The sequence below is a fragment of the Arvicola amphibius genome, chromosome 12 (assembly GCF_903992535.2).
Source record: "Arvicola amphibius chromosome 12, mArvAmp1.2, whole genome shotgun sequence".
In the NCBI taxonomy this organism is placed as follows: domain Eukaryota; kingdom Metazoa; phylum Chordata; class Mammalia; order Rodentia; family Cricetidae; genus Arvicola; species Arvicola amphibius.
In genome coordinates this window covers 11,118,341-11,145,045 of record NC_052058.2, presented here as the reverse complement: position 1 = coordinate 11,145,045, position 26,705 = coordinate 11,118,341, and the positions used below count along the sequence as shown (strand labels likewise).

Here is a 26,705-nt window from a genome sequence, read left to right as displayed (position 1 = left end):
AATGTGGCAATTACTCAGAAAATTAGGAAACAACCTTCCTCAAGACCCAGCGATACCACTTTGGGTATATATCCAAAGGATGCTCAATCATGCCACAAGGACATGTGCTTAACTATGTTCATAGCAGCTTTGTTTGTCATAACCAGAACCTGGAAACAATCTAAATGCCCCTTGGCCAAAGAATGGATAAGGAAAATGTGGTACATTTACACAATGGAGTACTCCACAGCAGAAAAAAATAATGACATCTTGAATTTTACAGGCAAATGGATGGAGTTAGAAGACATTATTTTGAGTGGGGTAACCCAGACCCAGAAAGACAATTATCACATGTACTCACTCATAGGTGGTTTTTAAACATAAAGAAAAGAAAACCAGGCTACAAATCACAATCCCAGAGAAACTAGACAACAATGAGGACCCTAAGAGAGACATACATGGATCTAATATACATGGGAAGTAGTAAAAGACAAGACCTCCTGAATAAATTGGGAGCATGGGGACCATGGAAGAGGGTTGAAGGGGAGGGGAGTGGAAGGGAGGGGAGCAGAGAAAAATGCTCAATAAAATCAATTTAAAAAAGGAAAAAAAGAAGCAGAGAAAGGGGATATCTGTGACTAGAGTGTGTGTCACACTTCTGCATTTAGAGTGTCTGTTAACAGCCCATGAAATAGTGCTACACACATTTATGATGGGACTCCCCTCAGGTAATTCTCTTGGATACCTTCCCACAAATGCATTCCCAAGAGTATGATTTGCCAAACTTCATGGCATGAAGGAATGCCTGCATTCTTCTTAAAGTCACAAGGCTATTGCAGAAGAATTGATGTGACAGAGAGTTCCTCTAGGCTTCATATCACTCATGACCTTTGCCATTCTATGACAGGAATTTCATATATGTTCTTTCATGATAGTGTTCACTTCACTACCATAAAAATTTCATTTTCTGCATTTTATTAAACTTTATTACAATATGGCAAAGAAAAGCTACAGAAAAACCTTCAGAGGTTAGACATACAAGGTACCTTCTATTTGAGAGTCCTGACCTGAGAGTACCTCCAAAATAAGTGTGTGTGTGTGTGTGTGTGTGTGTGTGTGTGTGTGTGTGTGTGTGTACAGGATCACATGCATGTAAAGGTCAGAGGGGAACTTTCAGAGTCATCTCTCTCCTTCCATTGCCTGTATTGAACTCAGGTCACTAGGCTTGCTCACCAAGCGCATTTTCTCCTGAGTCATCACATTGACTTCTTCCTTTGTCTTACAGAATGAAAAGTCAGCTCCCTGTTATTTAGGATACTTCTATAGAATCTCATCCCAAAGCTTCATTCTGCCAACAGAGAAAGCAGCACCAGGAGTGAAACTTGATATCATATTGCTATTTGACAGAATTCCTCAAATATGCCCCAGATGTTTGGAGCAAGTGAGTCCCAACCCCCAACTCAGTTTGGCTATTGTAGACAGGCTAAGAGGACTCTTAACCACTTTCTGGACTCTGAGAATAAAAATTAATAGTAGTGAGGTTGGAGGACTATACTTATCTGTGGGTACAGGAACAATACTTATAAGGTGGTTAGTAAGTGGTGGTTGCGGGTTCTCCTCTAAGGTCCATGACTTTATCAGCCTGGGCAGTTGGCTAGACTTCTAGTACCAGGCATGATATCTTCCTTCTTGCTGAGCAGGTTGTCAGGCCAGTTAGAGAGATCTTGGTTACACACCGGGTATGTGTGCCCCTACAGCACTCATGTGATGGTTGCTGTTGTGTTTCATAGATGTCATAGCCCTGTGGCTGTTCCCTCCTTTGGAAGCTTGCCTGGCACCTTCTAGTACTCTGAAAGCTAATTCTCAGGGAAGAGGCTTTCGGGTCAGTTGCATGCAGCTCAGGGGCCTCTGGGCCTTGCAGCTGAAGTGAATGGTGTCTTCAACAATGACTTTCCTTCCATACCTGATGAGAGTTGGGTGAGGTAGCATTACAGAAAACCATAACAACCGAAATGGAGGGTTTCCAGTCCCAACAACAGATAGGGCTACAAAACAATGTCTACACTTGAGACTACCTAACCTAATATGGACAGCAAGAGACATGCTGAAGTAGACAGGGGAAAGCCAGCTAAGGAATGCTGAGAGCAGGGGAGTCTTCCTCAGGAAAGAGTGCACCAATTGGTAATTCAATACCAAACAGTCAGCCCTGAATACACGTGTACAAGCAACATTATACAGACCGAGCAGGTTGTAGTTCTGTATTTAGGATTATATATGTATACACATATATGTATATCACAATAATTATTGAAAAAAGAGGCCATGAATTTGAAAGAGAGCAAGACAAGGAGTGTGTGTGGGGGGGGAGAGCCGGATTTGGGCAGAGGAAAGGAAAGGATGCTATAATTATATTATAGTTTAAAAATAAAATAAATAATTTTAGGAAGTTAAGAGTGTTTACGCATGCTACTTTAGTTACTTTTTTATTGGTATGATAAAGCAACATAAGCAAAGAAACTTGTAAAACAAAGCAATTGATTGGGCTTACAATTTCAAGAGATTAGAGTCAATGTCGGTAGGGCAAAGGCAAGGCAGCGGGAAGAACTGAGAGCTCATGTCTCAATTTCCAAGCAGGAGGTTGTGAGAACACCAGGAATCTTAGGAGTTTTTTGAAACCTGCAAGACCTACCCCCTCCACACAGTGACACACCTCCTCCAACAAGACCACACCTTGTAATCCTTCTTAAACAGTTTTACCAACTGGGGACCATGTATTTAATTACATGAGACTTGAGAGCCATTCTTACTCAAACTACCACACATGCTGTTCCCTCACCAACTCAGATGCTGTTTCTACAGCACTGAAAATTGGAATGTGACAGTCTGGGTAAGAGTATATGTTCTAATGTCAGCACAGCCCCATGCCTTCCATATAGCAGATGGCTAACCATCAGCTGGTAGCTCAGTCAGTAGAGCATGAGACTCTTAATCTCAGGGTCGTGGGTTCAAGCCCCACGTTGGGCGCCAAGTGTAGCGGCAGGAGGAATTTGGAAATAACTAAAAATAGTCCTTTTAGAATAAATCAGTTTTAATAAAAGGAGAAAGTGAGATACACTTACAAAGCCAAAGCTCCAGCGAAGCAGAGAGTCAAGCGGGGAAAAAACAGGTGCGTCTATCCCCAACCCAGTTCTTTTTAAAGGTACCTTTCTCCCCTGGAGCAGCCACACCCCTGAAAGCAGGGATTGGCCAGCTGCCCCAACATGGCATGGGAAGTCAGACATACAACTAAGTGTTCAGAAATCAAGACTCCATTCTGCTGTCCTTTGTAATATAGAGCAAAGAAATGGACCCTGGTTATTGAGGAGACAGTGGGAAGAGGAGACGCTCAGCTGGGCTGGGGAGATTACTCAATGCTCTTGGAGAGGACCCAGGTTTGATTCCCTGTACCTGTGTGAAGGTTCACAACAATCTGCAGCTCCAGTACTGCCCTCTTCTGGTCTCCTTGAGCATAGGGCATGCACACAGTGCATATATATACATGTGGGCAAAACACCTACAGGCATAAAAATAAATATTTTAATTAAAATATATTTAATTAATTAAAATTGGGACAGATGACCAAGTGCTATTTGGCCTATCTCCTAGAGCTTTTAGGATAAATTAGGTGACTTCTGCTAAGTTGTGTTGGTGGATGGCCAATCAGAAGTTCATGGGGGAGGGGGGCAGTATTTAATGACTTTCTTAAATAACAATTTTGTGTCTGGAATTGTGTGTGTTCATTGTTCCTATCATGTCCATACCCACTACTCTGTGACATACAAAGGTGCAGTAAAAGACTGCTCCTTCCATTTCTGGCCACCCAGACCCAAATAACCCTACAGAAACTATATTAACTACAACACTGCTTGGTCAATAGCTCAGGCATATTTTTGGTTAACTCTTATATCTTAAATTAACACATATCTATTAATCTATGTATCACCACGAGGTTGTAGCTTACTAGTAAGGTTTCAGGGCTTCTGCCTCCTTTGGCGGCTACATGGCAACTCTCTGACTCCACCTACTCTCTCTATATATCTCTTTCAGCCTGGCTATATTCTGCCCTGCTATAGGCTGAAACAGATTATTAACCAAAGGTAATAAAACATATTCATAGCATACAGAGGAGAATCCCACATCACAAAGGTATCTATGTGTATTTGTGCTTAAATGTCTTTTCCTTTGAGTCTAGATAATACCTTTATTGTCATAGGTGTTGTCACAGGCTCACTGCTTATGAGAAGTTACCAGGGGAGGTAGAGTTCAAAGGAGAGACAGGTCACTCTGTCCAGATACTCATCTTCTTAGAAAGTTTTCTCTGAGACATGCTTGCATCTCAAGCAATATTTCTGGGCAAGAGAATGGAGGGTGAATGGGAATATGAGAGAGAGAGAGAGAGAGAGAGAGAGAGAGAGAGAGAGAGAGGGAGAGAGAGAGAGGGAGGGGGGGGGAGGGAGGGAGGGAGGGAGGGAGAGAGAGAGAGAGAGAGAGAGAGAGAGAGAGAGAGAGAGAGGATGATGATGGGGGCTAGAGAGATGTCTCTATCTGTAAAGTGATGACCTCCTGAACATGAGAACCCGAGTTTGGTATCCAGGACACATGTTAAAAATGTTGAGTGTAGTAACATGCACTTACATTCCTAGTTCCAGGAAGGTGATGACAGGAGAATCCCTGGAGCTCCGTGGGTGGTCAGACAACCTAGCTGAACTAGTAAATTTCAAGCTAACACTGTGGATAGGAGAGTGGAGAGGCATTTTGAACTTCTAAATGCTAAACTCATGGATTGCCAAAGCTCCCTTACAAATGAGAGTTTGGCTTCCACTTTTTCTGGCCAATTTAATCCAAACAGCTCCACTCATTTCCTCTTAATGATTTGACTTGGAGGTTGCCAACTGTAGGGTTTGGATTCGGTTTTCAAGCTAAGCCCTTTTGCCATGATCAAATGCTGGCAGAGCCTACAAGGAGGTTGATTTGAGTGATCTGTGTCTCCGAGCTGTCTGAGTATCCATTACTGCCTGCTAGCAGACATGGGGAGTTGTTAGGACATTGTGGCTTTGTATTTGATCCAGGCTTCTGTCTGGTGGAAGAAGCCACTGTGCTGGAGGTCAGTGTAATCCTGTCTCATCAACAAGGAGGTTTCTGTTTGCTTTAGGTCATCCTATATCCAAGGAAAAGTCAAGTCCATGGTCTCCTGGCTATGAATCCCCAAGGATTTCTGAGTTTTCATGTCAAAACCATTTTCCTTTCAGAACATTCCTTTTGCTTTTCTTCAAAAACCTGTGTGGCCAATTAATTTTTAATTACACTGCCTCTGCTTAAGGTGTTTAGAATGGTTTCCTTTCCCATGGTTGGTCCCAGCTCTTATAGATATCCTGATAAGCTAACTCCCTAGACTCAGACTTTGGCCTGCTGCTTAACACTCTTCCTTTAAACTAACTCTGTGCAGAATGAGTTTGGTGAACTTAGATGGTGGTTCAGATCCATCTCAGGAACCATGGCACCAACAAAGTCAGGTAGAACTTAGAAAGGCATAGGAATTATCTATAACGAATCCATTTTTCCATGCCAGATTTGGTCATTCATTCATTTATTCATTGCTTATTAATTCAAAACATTTTAGAGACTGTCCTTCTCTAGAAATAGCACTGTGGAGAAGCAGGATGCGGGCCATGACAAAGCCTGCCACCCTGCTTGATGTCCACTCTGAACACTTACTCTCCTAACTGCCTGGAGAGAGGTGAATCTAGGAGGAACTGGGCTTCATAGACAGTCCTTGAGGTTCCCTGGGCATCCTCCACAGCTCAGGTGTCTTCTCTAAACTCACAGGAGGCTCAAAAAGGTAAGTGGAAGAAGTGGGAGAGGCACCAACTGTGGTCTCTACCATGTCCGCCTCTTCCCTTGGGGACAATCACTGCGAACAGTTTCTCTTGCTTGGCTATTACTTAGCCATAGATTAGAGCCAGCTCAAGAGAACATTTTGGCAACGGGGCGAGAAGGAGCCCAGAAGAGAGAATATCTTTGTATGAAATCCATTGTTTTCTGCAATATTTTGGCTTTGGATGGAGCTTGCCTTTCAGGTTGACATTTTCCAGTGACTCTGTGTGATGGTTGGTCAGGGAATTGGTGGTGACACAGCATTTCTGGAGTCCTTTCGCCAGATGGCTGTGGGGGTGAATAATCATGTTGATTTTCTCCGTTTTGGCAGCTTGTGTTGACACTGCTCACTGTGGCGCTAGTCTGATTGCCTCTGTCTTGCTCACCTTTGCCCCCTGCTCCTCCTCCTCTCCCTAGGGGTCTGAAACTGTGCAACTGTGATAGACAGAGCAGTCTGCAGCTGGGCAGTGGCCAGGTGACATCACACAGACACACAGGTCCATTTCATTGTTCCCCACAGGGACCTGGGGCAAGCACATTGAGGCAAGATGACCACGTATGGCTCAATACCAGGCAGCGACATTGAAGCAGGTCATGGACAGGACGGAGACCCAGCTCGGAATAGTCACTTAACTAGACCTCACTTACCCAGTAGGTACACATGCGAGACAGGAGGAATCAACAGGATCCTCAGTGTCTGCCATCCAAAGTCCTTTCCAGCTCAAGTTCCTGAGTAAGACAGGTCACGACCTTTGCCAGGTGCCCCAGATAGAGCTCCAAGGAGACAGGCAGGTCATCAGGAGGTACCATTGATATTAGTGGTACTATAGGCACCACTATAGACCCTGCAGAACTATAGGGCACACCTTTATTCTTTGTGAGCCGTGTAATTTGGGAGTAGACAGGTCTGGTGTTGTTTACTAGGTTGTATCTATCCTCCACCATTCAGGAAGGGATGGAAAGGGAGAACTTGCTCACATTCCCTGTCTACTCATAGATAGTAGACCTCCTTCTGGTCTGAGATGATTGTCTCATGCAGGGGACGCGGGACCAGCTGGCTTTCCTAGTAGCCCACTAGTAGAAACGTAGGTGCTCCTTTTAGAAATACTTGGTGGTACAGACATTCATCATGGGGATACACATGAAGAAGCAAGTTCTCCAGAGGCAAAGTCACCACCTAGGCCCTTACTGCCCCAGACTGCTGGGGCTGAGGTTGGAACACAGACTTCGAAGGCCATTTTTCTTTACTATGCTCTCACTCTGAAGAGGATATTCAGTCTTCATGTGTAACTTTTCCCTTTGTATACATGAAGCAATAGAATGTTCTAGAAAGAAAATTTGGTCTAATCAGGCCTCTCCAGATGTTTCAGGCAGGAGAAAGGCGGATGTCCTGGTTGTGTCAGTCCATGTAACACAAAGGCCCAATGTTTACTTGAGATGGTCTGAGAATCAGTTTCCTGTGGTATGGATGGATTTTTTTTTTTAAACTCTCATAGAAACATCTGTGCGTCTGGCTTCAGCCTGACTTTATAATTTCTTGTATAACCTCTCTGTCTCCCCTTGGTGGCCCAAATTTAAGAGCTTCATGGATGTCCTGCTTGCCATGTTTCATCTGCTATCCCTAAGAGTGACTGATGCTCTAATTCAGATGATCCATTTACCACACACACATCCTGCAAGGCAGGGCATGGTGTTAACCAGAACAGCCGGTGATTGAGACAGAAAGCAGGTAGATCCCCTCCTCCCCACAAGCCTGTTCCCACCTCTCTTCCAGGGCTTTGTGGCGACAGTTTCTTTCCTGTCCTCTGGAGGCCAAACTGCGTATGTCAGGGAACACCTAGGTCACATATTGAGACTCAGGGCACTTCCACCTCCTCCTCCAAGGTGGGAGGAATCATTTCTCCTCTCTTTCCATTCTTTTTTTTTTTTTTTTGGTTTTTCGAGACAGGGTTTCTCTGCAGCTTTTTTAGAGCCTGTCCTGTCTCTTTCCATTCTTATTTCTACATTGTTTTCTCTTTCTTCTAATATTTAGACTTCCCCAGGCCCTTCTCTGGGGGCTTAGACCAGCCTATTTCAAGGTCTATGCACGAGAGAGCATATTAGGTTCTAATTTAGAAAGAAGAATGCCAAGGTAGCCACATTGGTTTCCACTGAACTCGGCATCGGATATCAAGCAGTTCCTTGTGGCCCTGTTCACACTACATTATACATTCCACCAGACTCTACACACACGCAGCGGACCGGATGAAGAATAGTGTGACTGTTATTAAACAGATCTTTGCCTTCTTTCTCCTCCATTTCTTTCTGTCCCCTATGGCAAACCATGATGAACACAAATTTCCCTCCCACGTTGTCTGTTTCTTTAAAAAGCATAGCTTCTGAGGGTCCAGGGAATGTCGTTGAAGGCTCTGGAGAGAGGCCATCTGTGTGATTCTCCTTCTAACACTCTAGCTCAGGAGATACTGACAATTTCCAGGCCAACCATACAGCAGTGGATTGTTCTTGACATATGCACTTGGCAAGCATCCCGCGGAAATTCTACACAGCATTTTGGAGTAGGAATGATCTCTGGGCAGCTCATTTGGTGCTTTGAAGTCCATATGTTAAGTATGTGTTTGCATGTTGCAGATGTGGCAGTGTGATGCTCAGTGAGCTGCCAGCATGCACACATGACATGGGTAAGGAGCTTGGACTGTGGCAGATATATTCCCCAGGATACACCTTCCTCCCTTCTTCCCCCTCGCCTTTCCCTTGCTGAGCTATCAAGCACTTTGTTGAAGGCTCAAAGCTGACTCCCGTGAAAATGTATGTTCATATAAAATTTTCTAGGATATTCATATATTCTACAATGTATGAATTATGCTCACTTAGAATAGTCATAGCAACTTTAATCATAATAGCTGAGAACTAAAAAATAACCCAAATGCCCAATGAACCCATAAAGGGATAAACAAATTGTGGTATATCTACGCAATGGAATATTATTAGGCCTTGAATAGGAATAAAATACAAATACATGCTGTGACAGTCATATTAATCTTGAATATGGTTTTTTTTTCCCTAAATGGAAAGCGGCAATAACAAAAGCCACAGAGTTCACAATGGGCAGACTTTCAGGGAGATGGTAGACTAGAGGTTCCACTGAGGGGGAATTATAAAATGCAGACTAATGGGTACCTCCTCTCTCTCTCTCTCTCTCTCTCTCTCTCTCTCTCTCTCTCTCTCTCTCTCTCTTTCTCTCTCTCTCTCTCTCCAAAGCCTTCTGTGTAGCTCTGTCTGTCCAGGAACTCACTCACTACCTCGAATTTAGAGATCCGCCTGCTTCTGCCTCCCGAGTGCTGGGATTAAAGACATGTTGCCTCCACTGCCCAGCCAGTCCCTAATTCTTTTAGAGAAATAACAATGTCTTCAAAGCAGTTGAGAAGTGATGGATGCATAACTCAATTGGTACAGAGCACTACATAGACTTATGCACTCAGGGGGAAACGTGACAAGGAAATTACATCTCAACAAACCTATTGCTAAAACCCGACTTTCAGCCATTATTAGAACCTACTCCAACCGTGGCTCCCACCAGAGGCCCAAAGCTGAATAGTTCCCCAAGCTGGCTGCTCTGACCTCATGTTAGGGTGAGGCAGCCCTCCATTCTCAAACGCAGCCGGGCATCACATTCTGGGTCACTTGAACACCAGTGTGTCTTGGATCCCCAGGAGATCTGCCCATCATCAGCTCCAGATTCAGTGGAACACCCCAAGCCTCTGCATTTCTAACTCCCAAGGGTACAGTGACCCTCCTGCCTGCAGCTTGGATAGTCAGCATATAGACCCCAGAACCAGTTCGTCGGAACACTTGGGCTTTCCCTTAGTCTTTGCCTTCTCTGTGATCCCCAGTCCAATCCAGTCACATATGATGGCTTTTAAGCATATTTAAGTATATTTTTTCCTATTCTTCCTCAATTTTAGATGCTAATGTTAGAAGTTTTTAACCACTGTTGCTACCCAACTTGGTGAAGTCTTTTGATGTACAATGCCCTGTGTGGGAAGCACCTAAGAGCTTGGTGTCTTCTCTGTAACTGAGTCAGCCGTTTGCTTCAGTATCACAGGAAAACCCCCAGAGTGGAACCGAATTTAAGCTTCCTTGGTTGTGCCTGTGTGTTCAAAAGGAAGAGATTCATTTCTGTCCCAAATATCATACACCTTGTCGTTTTGAGACACATGGAGACATTTTAGAAGCCCTGACTCTTCAGAAGGACAGAAAAAGCCAAAGGATTACGAATTTATCAATGAGCTGTGGTAGAGCTTAGTACAGGACTCTTTCCAGTTTTTTTTATTTTGCTTTGACTTTTTATTTGTTTTTGTTTGTTTTTTAATCAGCATGTCCTGAAAGTCTGCAGCATGCTAGGTACTGTGCCTATACCTCAGAAAGGCAGATCTGAAAATGACCAAAGGCCACATCCTCTCCCTGTGAGAAAATCAAGAAATAAGGGAAAAACAGGCAATTAGAGACTTGGGGCAGCTATATTGGCTAGGTCTAAATTCTGCCTTCTCTACAGTGGCGTGTATGTACATGCTTGTATGCATGCATACCGTGTATGTGCATGCCCATGTACGTGTATGGGCTACATGTGCATTTTTTTGACATGGTCCTCCACCACAGTTGGAGCTCAGGGGCTGCCTAGACTACCAGCCAGCAAACCTGTCTCTCCTTCCCCATCACCGGAGTTATAGATATCCACCTCTGACATGGGTTGCTGGAGACCAGACTCAGTTTCTCATGCTTGTTCAGCAAACACTTTGCCCACTGAGACACCGCCCCAAAGCCCTCTCTGTAGATTTTGCTGATGAACTGTAAAACTCCTGGCACAGTCCTAAACACAAGCAAAACCTACTTGTACAGAGAGAACACAAGGGACACAGCAGAGATAGCATTAAACCCACGCAGCAGTTCCCGAAAGTGCCTCTCATTGTTCTTTAGTCTACTGCCGTCAGGCGGCAAGATTTTGATGAGAAGCTGACTGAGCTCCGAACCCCAGGAAAGCACTGAGTGTTTGTGTGTACAAAAAATTGGGGTTCAAATTCTTGTTCTTCCCTGGACCTAAAGGTGTGGGACTCACTGATTTCGAGACCTTCTGGGTCTTGTTTTCTTTACCCATAATGCAAATGATTGCAGTAATTTCATCAAAGGAATCAGAAAATGAACTCAAATATGGAGAAGGATTCCACAGAAGGTCGGGCTTGCCACAGATGTGAGAGGAAGGTGCTGTTGTCACTGTGGACGCTGCAGGCCTGGGCTTAGAGGAACAAACCTCACCCATCCCCTGGTCACTGCCTTCATGCTGCCTCAGAGGCCTGCTCCACAGCTTAGGGGAAAGTCTGGCCTCCCTAGACACAATGTCTCCTGATGGTGGCCCACAGCAAGTGCATGTCTAAGTCTTCTGAATTCTTTGGGACTCTGTCTTTGATTCCAGAAGAAAGCTGCTAACCACACTTTGAAATTCCTACCCGTCCAAGCAGGGTTTATATCTGTGGTCCGTACTAGCTACCTTTCCTGTTGCTGTAACAAAACCCTAACACAAGTCAGTTAAAAAGAGTAAGGAATTGTTTTTGTTTACCATCCCTGGGAGATAAAGATACAGCATGGCAGGGAAGCTGGGGGCCAGCTTGTCACATTGCATCAGCAGCCAGGAAGCAGAGAGCAGACAGGAAGTGATGCCAAGCCATGAAACTGCAAGGTTCTGATCCCCAGTGACCACTTCCTCCAGTAGGGCTCCACCTCCTAAGTGTTCCTCAGTCTTCCCAAACAGCAGCACGAGTGGAGAACCAAGGATTCAAACACAGACGCCTATGGGGTGGGCAGCATTGCTCAGTCAAACCCCAATAGAGTATCGTATCTGCATTCTATAGATAGGAAGCCCAAAGTTTGGGGTTCATTTTCTTTGCTGAGAGTTTGAATCTCAGGACTTATGTCCCTCTCTCTGGCAAACTCCATGAATTGGAACAAGAGGCTAAATTAATGGAACTAGCTAACCACATCCCTTTTCAGCAGAGAAATCTGAACCTTGGGCCAGACTCCAGATCCTTCCCAGGGGAGCAGTGACCATGTAGCTCCAGCTTAGGAGCTTTCCAGCTTAACCAGCTACTTGCTCCCTGATCCCCCTGATCCACATCTGAGCAATGAGACAGGACCTTGGTAGGAAAAATATTATTTTAAAATATTATTGACAAAATAACATCTAAGCTAGCAAAATCTCCACTGATAAAGGCCAGTGATCATGTTTTTGAGTGAGCTTAAAAAGAACATAATTACCCCACACTTGCTACATATCTATTTCCCTTCCAGGAGGTGAGACAAGCATGGCCTTATGCAATATGCACGCATGCATAGGTACTAGGTAAATTATTTCCAAGGCTCATTTAATGGATATAGGCTATAAATCCACCGCTGGGGCTGATGTGATAATAAAAATCCTTCTGTGGCCTTTGATATTTGCAAAGTGACTTGCAGTTATTTATTAGGTCATGATTCTACATTGAACAGCGCTTGCCTGCAATAAAGGAGAACAAGCAAGGAAGAGAGGGCTGTGGAAAAGTTCTAGGGCATCTTTGCCATTGTCCTGGTTAGCTTTAACTGTGAACTTGACACAGCCTTGAGCCTCCTGACAAGTGAACCTCAGCTGAGGATGCAGAACTGCCTGGATCAGACTGGCCTGCGCGGGTATTGTCTTGTTAATTGGTGTAGGAGAGCCCAGTCCACTGTGGGTGGCAGTATTCCCTGTACAACTAATCCTGGAATGTATAAGGAAACTAGCTGAATTCGAGCCTGTGTGAGTCAGCGAACAAGTAGTGTTTCTCTGTGGTTTCTGCTTTCTTCCTTAGCCAGGAGTCCCTTGGTTGAAGGCAGTGCTGTGTAGAACAGCAAGGAGATAGGACCCTCCATGTTCATCCTTGAGAGAGTTCCTATCCTGACTTTCCCCTATAATAGATCATGTCCTGAAGGATAAAAGAAAACCTTCCCTGCACAAGGTGCTTTTGGTCTTGGTATTTGTCACAGTAGTAGGAATGAAGCTGACAGCCATCTTAGGGTGTCACCTCTGGGAGAAACCAGCTCGTCTCTCTGCCAATACAGTCACTGTGTCAAGCCATTCATGCCAATGCCATCTTATGCCAGACACTCTTGGGAAAGGGTCAGAGTCATGTATATCTGTGGAAGAGGATGAATAGGTCACACATGGCGACACACCTGTGAGAAAGGGCAGGTTATGTGTCCATGGGGAGCTCAGACTACACACAAGGGTCTGTAACTCCAGTTTCAGGGACCTGTTGTCCTCTTGTGGTCTCTGTAGTCACTGCTTGCATGTGGTACATAGACACATATGTAGACAAAACACCCATAAACATAAAATAAGCATTTCAAAAATAATTTAAGGAGAAAAAATAGGCAAGTCTATCATAATAGAGATTTTAACACTTGTATCAGGAGTCTCCATAAAACAGAAAATACATTTTGCATGGTGTATTTATTTGTTGTATATAATATATATTATATAACATACATTAACTATAACTATTCTATAAGTAAAGATTGTCTATACAGATACATATCCAGGCACATGGACACATACATAATGTTATGGTTTTGGTCCCTGGTCCCTTTAAGAGACAAGCCACACCCACTCCCTCCCCCATCCGCTGAGGCAGGCTGATCTTCAGCTTCTGGCCTGAGCTTGCTCTCTTTTCCATCTTCCCCTCAGAAAGGCAGCTTCGCCTCTGCCTCTCTCCCCACTTCTCTGCTTCCCCCCCCCCGTCTCTCTCTCCTCTCTCCTCTTCTCCTCTCTGTCTCTCTGTCTCTCTGTCTCTCTCTCCCCCCTTCTCCCTTCCCCCTTCATAACTCCCTGAATAAATATTCAACCTCACTCTGCATGTAGTGTCTATCCATATCTCTGTCTCCTGCCCGCCCGCCATGTGTCTCCCTGCCTGGGACCAGCCACTGCTCGGGGACAGGCAGTCATCTCTGCCTGGGACTGGCTGCTCCCAGGGCCTGCTATCTGCCACCACATGGCCCGCTATCACCATTTGGGACCTACAGCATTTCTGCTGCCTACTGCCACCAGGGATCTTGCAGCATTTTTTTAAAAAATTATAAAACATACACACACATACATATATATGATCTATGATGTCAGGGAATCTGGCTTATGGAACTATGGGGTCTGGCAAGTCTGAAATCCACACAGCAAGCCCACAGGCTGGAGTTTCACTCTTGAGACCTCTCAACTGATTGGAAGAGGCCTCCCCTCATTAGGAGGTGAGACTTTCTTATTTATAGTTAACCAATTGTTTAACCATTTCCATAAAACACCTTCATAGCCACACCTAGATTAGTATTTATTTGAGAGGCTGCCTTCTTAAGCCAAGCTGGTAATCCCTCTCAGTAACTGATAGAACATTACACACAGAAATTTGGATTTCAGGTGATCAGGTCCTTTAATGGCATTGGTCACTTGGAGTGGAGGAAGCTGCAATAGGGGATCCAGCAGCAACCCTCAGAACAGAGGGAAATTGGGTATATCTGTAGACTTGATAGGACACTGGTACCTGAGCTTAGAGCTGTGGAATGTTTGAGTCTAGATGGCTTTTAAGGAACTTTAGGACACTAATCCTATTGTCCTATCTTTGGGGCTTTTATCTGCTAGGGATTTAGTGGCTTGGAAGATGAAAAGTGTGGGCGGCCCCCTACAGAGGTGGCTTCAGGGATCCAACAGACTTTTTACTTTCCTTCTTTCTGTCTGAGACACTTGTAGCCCTGGCTGGTCTGGGGTTCTCTATGAAGATCAGGCTGTCCTCAGACTCACAGAGCCCCGCCTGCTGGGATTAAAGGAATACAACACCATATCCTAGTCCCATTTTTTTCATAAGATCCTTTCACAAAGCTTTTTTTGTGGGTTTTTTTTTCTTTTTAATTGTGTATGCACGTGTGCATCTTGCCTGCATGAATGTCTGTACCTCTTCCATATTTGATGTCCTTGGGGGTGCAAAGAAGGCATTAGCTCTACAAAAACTGGAGTTATAGCTGATTATGAACCACCACATGTGGGTGTTGGGAACTGAATCCGGGTCATCTATGAAAGCATCAAGTGCTCTTAACTTTGGAGCTATCTCTCCAGTCCCATTTCACACATTTCCAATACAGTCAAATTTTGCTCTTACATATTACAATCCATCCAACTTCCCTTGACTTTATGAATACCTTGGTTTCTAGTGTGTATTTATATATATGAATATATAATATACAATGTGCATGTACATATATGCATATATACTATATAATGTGCATATATGCACATTAGAAACCAAAATAAGTATACATATATACATACACACACACACACACACACACACACACACACACACTTGTTCTATACTATGAAATACATAAAATCATGGATCCATAATATTTTTTAAATAAATGACAATTGAAAGAAGTGTCTTTCAGATTTTTCCTCATTTAATAATGCCAAATACCTTTTGAAAGACTGTGAGCAAAGTTGGGCAAACTCTGTTGAGACTTTGTAAATGAACTACAGGATCCAAAGAACTTGAAACTGTAGAATCTGGTGCCATATGTTTCAAACCTTGTGCCTTCTCCGGAATCCATCCATGTTTGACTCTGTGGTCTTGCCCCATTGTGTCACTAATGCAAGTCCACATAACAGAGAGGGGTGGCATTTTTAAGACCTGCCTGGCTTTCAACCTATCTGTAAGAACCACACCAAATATCTCACTAGTTCTAACCAACCAGAGTTCGACTATCTCACATTTCATGATTTTGTGACGATGTAGACACACTCCTAGGATCTTAGTGAATACTGGACCCAAAGTTTACTTTATTGACTTTGTGGGCTGGGCCTCTGTTCATGAATCAACCGGACTCTCCCTTCGTTCATTCAGCAACTACTCATTGAGCGTGTGAGCAATGTAGAAACAGATGTTAAGTGAAAACTGAGGCAAACTCTGCCCGTTCCAGCAGAAAAATACAGGATAGCTTCAAAACGTTGTTTGTTATGAAGAAAATAAAAAAAATCTGGGAAGATTCCTACTTAAAAAGGCCCTTAGGAAGGTGCCGTTAAAGCCACTGAAGGAAAAAGGAGCCAGCTGGGCAATGCGCTAGCAAGGAGCCCTCATTCTCTGAGGGCGCAAGACCGCTCAATGAGGTAGGGCCGGAAAGAGGTCAGTCTCCTCCAGAAGTGGCTGGGTTGAAACTTAGCGAGGGAAGGAAAAAGAGCTACAGAGGAGAGTGGGCATGAGGAGACTGACCCTATGGGACCTCCTAGTAAAGACTGACTTTTAGTCAAAGACAGAGGGACAGCAGTCACGAGTCTTAAGCAAGGCAGTAACCAATCACTCTTTTTAAAGAGTGTGTAAAATCTTGGACTGGAATTAAACAAAATAAAGGAATCAAGAAGCCCAACACGAGGGGCCCTGTGACCTTGAGTCAAGGATTTGATCTCTACCAGTGGCTCCTCACCCTAGCCTGGCTCCCCTGCCCTAGTTTCAATCTCGACACAATGTTTTGTTTGTTTGTTTTTATTCTTCTTTGCTTTGCTTTATCTGAGACAGGGCCTCACTGTGTAGTTCAGCCTGGTCTTGAGCTCACGACCCTTCTCTGTCAGCCTCCCCTGTGCTGAGGTACAGGAGTGGGGCCACTCTGCCTGGCTTGTCAACCGACAGTTCTACGATACTGCAGAGGACTGAGTGAATGTGGTCGTGCAAATCAAGTGTTTAACACCAAGCCTGGCCACCAACACCGACAGGAAGTTGTGGGCTCTTCTTGCTGTTGCTGTTCTTTGTTCCCAAAGCCTCAGGTTCTAAGAGGTAAAAAGCTGACGGGACATTATAAGAACGCAGAGGGCAGAAGGCGGAGAGTAAGACCCAGCTCCACACTGCGAGCAGCACAGAAGCCTGGGGTAGGTGCACAAGCATATACAGTCAGGATGACATTACGCTGTGAAGTCAGGACATAGCACAGTGGCCAATGGCCAAGGAGTTGCATTGGAGTGGGCAAGAGCCCACCCTGCCATTCTTCTTCCCTGTAGGCTCCTGAAGAGATTTGAACCCTCATGGAGTATGAAAGAGTGACTAAAACTTGTCAAGTCGGTCAGTGGTTCCCAGCCATCACTATGGCAACACAAATGTAAACACAAATATGTCTACATTTTAAATGAAGTAATGATAAGGATAAACATTTATCATTCATTTAGGTTTATATTTATTGTTTTTTTTTTTACTTTTCAAGACGGGGTCTCACTCAGCTCTGGCTGTCCTGAAACTCATGACGTACACCAGGCTGGCCTTGAACTCACAGAGATCAGCCTGCCTCTGCCTCACAGATGCTAGGATTAAAGGTGTGTACCAATACACGCAGCTCAACCATTCATTTATTTTTTTGCTGTTGTGTTTTTTTATTTATTTATTATGTATACAATATTCTGTCTGTGTGTATGCCTGAAGGCCAGAAGAGGGCACCAGACCTCATTGCAGATGGTTGTGAGCCACCATGTGGTTGCTGGGAATTGAACTCAGGACCTTTGGAAGAGCAGGCAATGCTTTTAACCACTGAGCCATCTCTCCAGCCCCCTGCTGTTGTGTTTTTAACAGTCAGGGAGATAACTACCTTTCTGAGAGGCTAGGTTCTGAGACCTGCATTTTGCCATCATCAAAAGACATGGACGTATGCTGAGGTACTAAGAACATTAGGTGATATAATCTCATGACTGTTAATGATGTCACCTTAAGGGGATCTAAGATCATCTAGGAGGCAAACCTCTGGGCGTGTCTGTGAGGAAGCTTCCAGACTCTTTTGACCCACCTTAAATGCTGGCAGCAGTGAGCTGAGCACCAGCATTCATCTCTCTACCCTTCTTGCTTGCCACTTAATGTGACGAGCTGCCCCATGCTTCTGCTGCCGTGACTGCCCCGCCATGATGGACTGTCCCCTCCAATTATACAGGACAATCCCATCCTTCACCAAGTTGCGTTTGTCAGGTATTTTTTCATAGCCATGAGAAAAAGATAACTGATGTGAATCTTTGGGACCAGCATCGCGTATGTGATCCCGCGTTGACCAATGGTCTTTTGTTGTTCATAGACAACATAGAGCCATGGTAGGCAGGAACTTCCTGTTGTGGGCTGAGCACTTTGAGTTCATTAGAAGGAGATGGGCAAACCCCAGCTCTCTCAGTGGGGCAGTGGCTGCCTTTGCCAGTCAAGTCTGGAAGAGGTAGTTTGCAGCTATGTAGCCATATGCCTTGAGAGAACGACCACAGGCAACCATCTCCATAGCTGGACACTGGCAGAGATGAGGCCAGGCCAGGAATTCAGTAGCAACAACTGAAAACAGTTTTTGGAGACAGGGTTTTATTATATAGCCCTGGCTAGCATGGAACTTACCATGTGGGTCAGGCTGGCCTCAATCTCACAGAGATCTGCCTGCCTCTGCTTCCTGAGTGCTGGGATTAAAAAATGGACCATCATGCCTGACAAAAATCAATTTTTGTAGCCATCAAATATTTTGTGTGGCCCCCTCATTCCAGACTCTCCTGTAAGTGTTGTATCAGGCATTTGGGGTTGAACACAATGAATAAACCAATAGCCTTGCCCTTGTGGAAGTTTACTCTGTGCAAAGTGAATCACGGAACAAGCAAAACAAGCTGGATAATGCCACTCTAAGGGTAAACACAGTCAAGAGTTTTCTTAAGAATCACACCGGAGGCCAAAGTGGAACAGGCCTCTTTGCCTCCCAGTACGAAGTATTTGTCCTGGAGTCCCTTCAAATACACACCTGGGATTCTTGAGCCCATGCCGCCTGGAATCTCAATAATCAAAAGGGTCTCACAGAGAGCAGGATGTTGGAATTACCTGGGGGTGAGTGTGAAGGGAACAAGGAACATGCAACAAACCTGCTTGGGAGTTTATTAGAGGGGGTGCATACAGGCCTGGGAAATCAGTGTGCAGAGAGATAGAGATGGGGGGGGGGAGAAAAAAGAGGCAGAAGCTGCCTTTTTGAGAGGGAGATGGAAAAGGAAAGAACTCGGGCTGGAAGCTGAAGATCAACCTGCCTCAGCAGACAGGGGACCGAGTGGGCATGGCTTGTCTCTTGGCACAGATCATTACAGATGTTCTAGTGAGCAGCGCTAATAAGTGGTCTCAGCCTGTGATTGACACACTACAATGCCTAGTGGAATGACTGCCTTCACATGTGCTTTGATAGTGAGTTTGTTTCAAACACAGAAACCACACGAAGTAAGCAAGAGGCAGAAGCAGAAATGGGCATCTCTGATGTGTAACCAGCCTCTGCCGTTCTCTAGAGCAAGGTGTCGCACTTCCTTAAGTTTCCCTCACCTTTCTTGGGAAAGGAGCAGGCTGTGGCCTGCCCTCTCTTTGCCTATGTTTTCTGTTTTTAGAGACTGTAATCAGACACATCACTCCTGAGGAGAAGGCTGGAAGACACCTAAGCTTTGGGGGAGTTCGTTTCTCAGGATGAAGTTTTTTAATCTTTCTTATTGCAGTGGCAGTTTTGTGTAAGAAGCTTCATGGAGTCTTAAGATATGAAAACCTGGGCTTAGAACCCAAGAATTCCTGCAGTGAGGGGATGCTATCTGCAATTCGCCCTCCCTTCCCAACATGGGTCATGGAGGGTTAGTGCTGAGGATGTCATCAGAGGATGACACACCAGGAGAGGTTCTTGTTCTGGGGAAGGAGAAAGCTCCCATTTTCCCTTGAACTTCCTGCTTTCTGATCGGCAGAATGCGCGCACACACAGGCTTTGTTGTGAAGGTCCGGGGAGATGATCATAGAAAGGATTTTACAGAAAGAGCAGTGGCAGCATCACCACCATCAGAGTCAGCTGTGAGCTTCCCATCTTCTAAACCTCACGCCAGCTCAGACGGGATGCTTGATACCCACGGATGATACAATATTTAACGACTGCCAAAGCATCCACCAATCAGACTGCACCTTGACCTAATCAAAGCGGGTGCTATGGAGAGCCAAAATGCTCCCAGCAGCTCCATTCAGGCTCACGGCACTCTCCCCAAGGGACATGTAGACTGTCTGTCAAATACAGATTCTCAGAGAGTGAATTTACATTGTTTAGCAAACTAGGGAGACACCTAGCTGGGAAAAGCACAAATGTGAGGACCTGAGTTCAAATCCTAAGATCCCATGTAAGGCTGGGCATCTATCATCCAAACTCTCCCATAGAGAGGTGGGAGGTAGAGGCAGGAGACTCCCTGGAAGTCCCCAGCTGGTTAGCCTGGCATGTGCTTCTCGGTGACAAACAACAGAGACAGTGTGTCAAGGTGGAAGGCAAAGACTGATGCTTGAGTTCTTTTTCCAGTTGCACACGCACACATGCATATGCACACACACACACACACACAGTCACATGATCTGTGCTTCATACACAATTTCAGAGGCGATTCCATTGGAGAATGAGCTGTTATCTTTTCTCTAAACTTTCATAGGGCCATGTGATCCAGCCATGCCCTACTTGACTCCCTGGTCGAGCATCTTTTATTTTTCCGAGCTCAGTACCAGGTGCTGGTCCCCGAACACTTGCAGCCTCTTTTCTTTTTCCTGAGTTACAGATTCATTAACCCAGACTTTCTCAAAACGTTATTATTAGAACTTTAATCACCCATGTCCTCCTTTCAAGTTCTTTCTAAAATTAATTTCTGGCAATAATAATTATGTCAATCAGGGGCCAGCCAAATATACCTGTGGCCCCTGGGCCAAATCAAGACGGGAGTTTCCAGCCACAATCTATTTTTTTGGCTCCTAATGGCTGTGCCACTTTCTCCATGACTCCTCTCTCTCTCTCTCTGCCCTACGACAGGTGAAGGGGCAGGTGGGTCTGTCTTCTCACCTGTGGTGGCAGACTCTGTAAATGATATCTTAGGTGAACTTGGACAACAAAGAGATGGTAAATAAATCAGGGTGAAGTCAAGGGCAGAAGTCAAAATGACAGGTTCTGGCAGGGCCCCCATGAAGGAAGGTAACAGTGAAGCCGGAAAAGAAACCAGGGAAATGGGGGGAAAAGAATAGTTGACCAAGTGCCTAAATGGTGGGTGGGATTTTTATTTTGAAAGATGTTCTTAGCCACCTGTGGTGGTTTGAAAGAAAATAGCCCACAAAGGGAGTGGCACTACTAGGAGGCGTGGCCTTGTTGTAGTAGGTGTGGTCTTGTTGGAGGAAGTGTGCCACTGTGGAGGCGGGCTTTGAGGTCTTCCATATGCTTGCTTGAGCCACGCCCAGTGAGACAATTTACTTCCTGTTACCTTTTGATCAAGATGTAGGCTTCTCAACTCCAGCACTAGTCTGCCTTCATGCTACCTTGTTTCCCACCATGAGATAATGGACTAAACCTCTAAACTGTGAGTCACCGCAATGAAATGTTTTCCTTTGTAAGAGCTGCCATGGTCATGTGTCTCTTCACAGCAATGGAAGCCCTAAGACAGCACCATTGTTTCTAATTGCTCTAGGAGGATACAGATGAACACACGAGACTGGGTTAAAGAATGGTGAGCCATTTCAATAATGGCCCGCCTATCTCCCAGTCTGTGCCATCCCCCACCTCTTTACTGGAATGTGCCTCCAATCTATACACACAGTGCAGCCTTAAGTGGCAAGGCCACCTTGACTAGTCAGGCAGTATTTTACTGGCCCTGCTGTCATCAGCTCTGGTCAATACGAGGTCAAACAGATTGACCCTTTCTCTCTTGATGTTCTTTATTCATCCAACAAACATGTAATGGGTGTCTTGCTATTTCCAAACCTCTGTGCCTGATGTTAGGATTATAATCATTCTATTTTCTTTTCTTTCTTTCTTTCTTTTTTTTTTTGTAAAAGCAAAGAGCCTTTATTCTTATTCAAGTTCCAATTCAGACTTTTGTGTGTCCAACGTTTTGGAGTCATTCTATTTTCTTAAGAAGACTGATTTTTTTAAATCATATGTGGATAAATGAATGTCTTCATGTATGTAGGTGAGCTGCTTGCATGTCTGTTGCTCTCAGAGGCCAGAAGAGGGGGTCAGATCCCTTGGAATTGGAGTTATAGGTGGCTGTATGTGCTGGGGACTGAACCTGGGTCCTCTGTAAGCACAGTAAGTGTTCTTAACTGCTGAGCTATCCCTCCAGCCCCGCAAATTTTAGTCCAAGGAGTAGGGAATTGAGGGGACCGACAAGACTACTGGATCACCTGCGAGGGGAGCAACACCCATGAACACTAAGAACAAAGGAAGGACAAAGGCCCGTGGTTCCCTGGATGGTGGGCAGTGGCTTCTGAGCTCCAGACATTTACATGGAAGATTAAAAACCACTGAGAGAGTGTTCATGGGAATAGGGGGCTCAGATTTGGGTAGACAGTCCTCCTGGGGGATGTGTCTGTGGCAGACAGTAATAGCTAAAGAAAATCCTAAAGAGGTGAGACCGAATCGGTGATTCTGACAGTGGAGAGAAGCGGGTAGCACAGGAGGTCACATGCTTGACTGAGCAATTGGTCTGTGAGGTCAAGGAGAAGGGGAGGACAAACTTCCCTCCTCCATATTTCTGCCTTGGTGCCCTGATGGGAAGGGACACATAAGAGCCAAGAAGGGAAGCAAGTCTGAGTCTGAACTCAAACTGACGGCATGTCTCCTGGGTATTGCAGTACATGTGACAGGAGGCAATTGTCTGGCTAGGTGTCCCCCAAAGAACCTGTTCTGCACACAGCAACAAAACACAGAGCCCTGCAGGAAGGGGAGGTCGTGTGCTCTGAGTCTGAGAGAGGGAAACTGCCTCAGCTGAACTACAGGTCTGCTTAGCAATTGTCTCTGTGACACCTGACGGGAAGCATCTTAGGGAAAGATGAACTTACACGGGACTATATCATGGCTGGGATGTTCTCTGGAAGCATGTCCAGACTATAAATCTCACTGCCTGGCCCCCTTTTCCTACACCCACACAATGACAAGTCATTTCCTCTAGGTAGCCCCCACTCCTTAAGTTTCTTCAACCCCCCAAACAGCACCGCCAGCTAGAGTCCAAATACTGAAACCCACGCGTCTCTGGGGAATGTTTCACACGTGAACCACAGCAGCAATGACGTGGCTTTGCTTTCAGACCCAAGCTCCTTCTCTGACCTCTGGATTTGAAGAAGCCCGGGTCCAGGTTCAGAATCAAGAGAGCCATCAGCATATGGCATCCTCTTCTTGCTGCCCAGATGATCTTAGCATCTTTATTTTCCCCCCGTTGTGTGATGTTTTACTCTTTTGGCTCTTTGGGGGCCCTCTACCCAGCTCCCAAATAAATCCCACACGGAGGCTTATTCTTAGCTACAAATGCCCGGCCTTAGCTTGCCTTGTTTCTTGCCTGCTTATCTTAAATTAGCTTGACTACTCGCCTTTGGGCTTTTTCCTTTCCTTACTTCTTTCTGTATATCTTGTTTCCACTCTCACTCCCTGGCTGACTGGGTGCTGGGTATCTAGGTGACTGGTCCCTAACATCTCTCTGTGCTTGATCTCTTGCTGCACCTCTCCACTCCTTACAAACCCCTCACCACTTGGTTCCTCCCTACAACTTCCTGTCAGCTAGTTGCTGATGCAGCCTCCGGACCACAGGTGAATTTTATTTAATCAAACACATCTTTGCATCATTAAACAAATGTTCCAGAGCATAAACAAAAGTAAAACAACTTAAAATAACATTCTACAACACTCCCCTTAACATTTGACTACATTTCCCCCCACTTTTTCTTCTCATCTAAGGCGCCTCTCCCTTTGAAAGGCTAATGAAGCACCAGGCCTGCTGAGACATCCACCAGTTCTCTTGCTTCTGCATAGTCCTTGAAGCTGAGAATTGCTTCTGCCTCACTTTTATCTTGTGCCTCCTCAGTCAACACACCCCTCTTCCCATCTCTCAGCATGCTCAGCTCAAGTCCTCCCTTCTGAAAGAAGACAGAGCGAAGAAGATCCTGCCGGCACTCCACCGCCTCTGTGGAGCTCTTTAATGAAGCCTCTGTCTCACTAGCGTTTCCTCAAGAGTCCTCACTTCCCTGCCACTCCACAGCTGTTCCCTTAGAGATTCTCTCCCTTCTCACCTATGCTTCTTAGCAGCCCTTAGCCAAGTACATCAATGACTCCGTGTGTGTGTGTGTGTGTGTGTGTGTGTGTGTGTGTGTGTGTGTGTTAGAGGGGGGTCTCTCAGCAGACCTGGAGCCCACTCTTAGGCTACTATGCTGGTTCAGATTTAAAGCTAGGTCCTCATGCTTATATGATAAACACTTACTGACTGAGTCGTCTCCCCATTTTCTCTAAGGTCTTCTGCCCAATTCTCCATACATTTCTTCCTAAGGTCTCCTCTTCCACAAGTGCCTGGAAGATGTGACCACTGTGATCTTTTACAGAACTGTTATTAAAGGTGTGTTCCTAGGTAAGTAATTTCGGTTCTTATCAAAGAAACCTTTACTGCATTCTTTATACATGCTAAGAACAGGCATGGAAAAGTCCGTGAGAGATGTGAACTATATTGACCTCAACTCAACAGTGTACCAAACAGCTACCGCCAACACTTTGTAACAAATAAACACGATGGGGTGCTTTTTAATTGAGCCATCTAGCAGACATATTTTGTACTTTATTAATTCTTAATTAAGGCTAGCTATAGTAGTTAAGTACTTAAATTGGCTACTGACTTCCTATCCAATGATGTGGATTTAGATAAAACCTGTGTGGTGTGTGGACCAGCAGCATCAAGGTCACCATCAGAGGTCCGGGAAGTATCTCTGTGGTGAGTGCTTGCACATCATGTACAAAGCCCTAGGTTTGATTCCCAGCACTGGAGGAAATATTAACCACCATAACATTGGGTGGAAAATGTAGACTCTCAGTGATCACTCCTGACCTGTGTAGGGTTCCTCGGTGATCTAGGTTCATCTGAGTTGGAGAGACACAGGCCCAGATAATGGGCCAGCAGCTTCCAGTGTAGCAGAACTCAGGGAAGATGCAGATGAATACGGTATTCCTTGCCATGCACACTGCGCAGTGTGCATGGGAAAACAGAGATATCAAGGGGCTTTAAAAATGAGGGAGTTCGACTTTGCTATTTGCTTTCATGAACCCTGGTCCCTGTCAGAGTCCAGTGTGTGGGCCCGTATGCTGAGATTTTACAAAGACTCCACAGCATGCCAATTAACTCGGGGAAGCAGAATTAATGAGAGCTAGCAGCAATAAGATGTCAGTAGTAATACTGCTACGTAAAGTGGCTCTCTTTAATGCAGGCTATAAAACTGGGAAAACAGTCTGTACTTAACTGTGGGAACTCCTGACAGGTTCAAAATTCAGAATGCTTAGGTAAAGATTAGATATGCACTCGGGGAGAGAAAAGTATTTCTATTTTCTTTCCCTCAGGCAGAACGGACACAAACCAGAGACTTCGAAATCTGTCTCAGCTTATCTGTCTGCTCTTCAGACTGCCTCAGAATCCCACAGCTAGAAGGCTCACCTGGATTTTCTACTTCCTCCTAATAAATGGCAGACAGAAGTGTTTGTCTTCTGCGTCAGTCCTAAGTTTGGTGAATGTATCCTTCCAGGGTAGTTTTAAACTCCTGGAAATAAAATATGGTTAATGAACTCAATTAGGTATGTTTTTAGTAAGGCAAGGCAAGAATGAAGGACAGAATACAATGTTCACATTTTAGGCTTTGTTTTGCTGCCAAAGGGGAAGAAGGATGAGTGAGGATGAAAGAGTCATTAGGATGCTTAGATAGATAGATAGATAGATAGATAGATAGATAGATAGATGATAGATAGATAGATAGATAGATAGATGAATAGATAGATGGATGGATAGGTGGATGGATGGATAGATAGATAAATAGATAGATAGATGATAGATATCTCTCTCTCCCCCTCTCTCTCTCCTCTCCTTAGAGAAAGAAAAATTTCCTTGGATTGGTTTTTGCCGTATGAGAGAGAGAGAGAGCAAAGCTCAAAAGAATCTGTAGGGTGGGGAGGTCAGCCACCAGACTGGAGCCCTAGGCAGCCAATGTGGGAACTGAACTCAAATGTTTTCTGACACAACTCCCCATTGCTAAGGAGATAGTCTTCTGATTTAGGCAGACACTGGCTTATCAGATTAGGCTCACCCACATTCTCCACGTGATCTCTTTACTAAGTCCATCAATTCCAATGTTAATCTCATCCCCACATCCTCACAGAAACAAGCTGAGTCACATCTGCTCATTTATCTGGGCTCCATGGGCCTGTCAAGTTAATACATGAGCTTTTAACACCTAGAGCAGTGGTTCTCACCTCCCTAAGGCTATGACCCTTTAATCCAGTTCCTCATGTTGTGGTGACCCCCATTATAAAATTATTTTTATTGCAACTTCATAACTGCAATTTTGCTACTATTATGAATAGTAATATAGGTATCTGATATACAGGATGTATTTTCATTGTTACAAATTGAACCAAAGCAGTAGTGACTCACAGGTTGAGAACCACTTAGGGAAGGTTGAACTTAGAATGGTTAGACACAAGGTTTCATCTCTGAACTCCTAGGTTAGGGTAGAGTGACTCTAAGCACGTCCTTGAACATCTCTCAGCACAAACTCCCTCAGCTTTCCTAGAGGCCCATTTCTGGTTACTTTCATCCAGGAAGTCCTCAGTTCTGGGTATAAAAGTGGTGCCAGCCCTCTGAGTCTGGACACTTCCTCTAAAAAACCTGCCTTCCTCCCCAATTGACCTGACTATACTATGTCCACTGTCTGCTGAGAACC

General features: G+C 44.9%; 1 protein-coding gene across 9 annotated transcripts in view; it reads left to right on the top strand.

Moving 5' to 3' along the window:
* Positions 1–26,705, top strand: part of Dusp10 (dual specificity phosphatase 10) — a 550,627-nt gene that overhangs the window by 474,788 nt on the left and 49,134 nt on the right. For all 9 annotated transcript variants that reach the window (XM_038349383.1, XM_038349380.1, XM_038349382.1 and 6 more), the window contains one exon: positions 24,242–24,355. The gene's annotated coding sequence lies outside the window, so the exon portion shown is untranslated. The remainder of the gene's footprint in view (positions 1–24,241; positions 24,356–26,705) is intronic.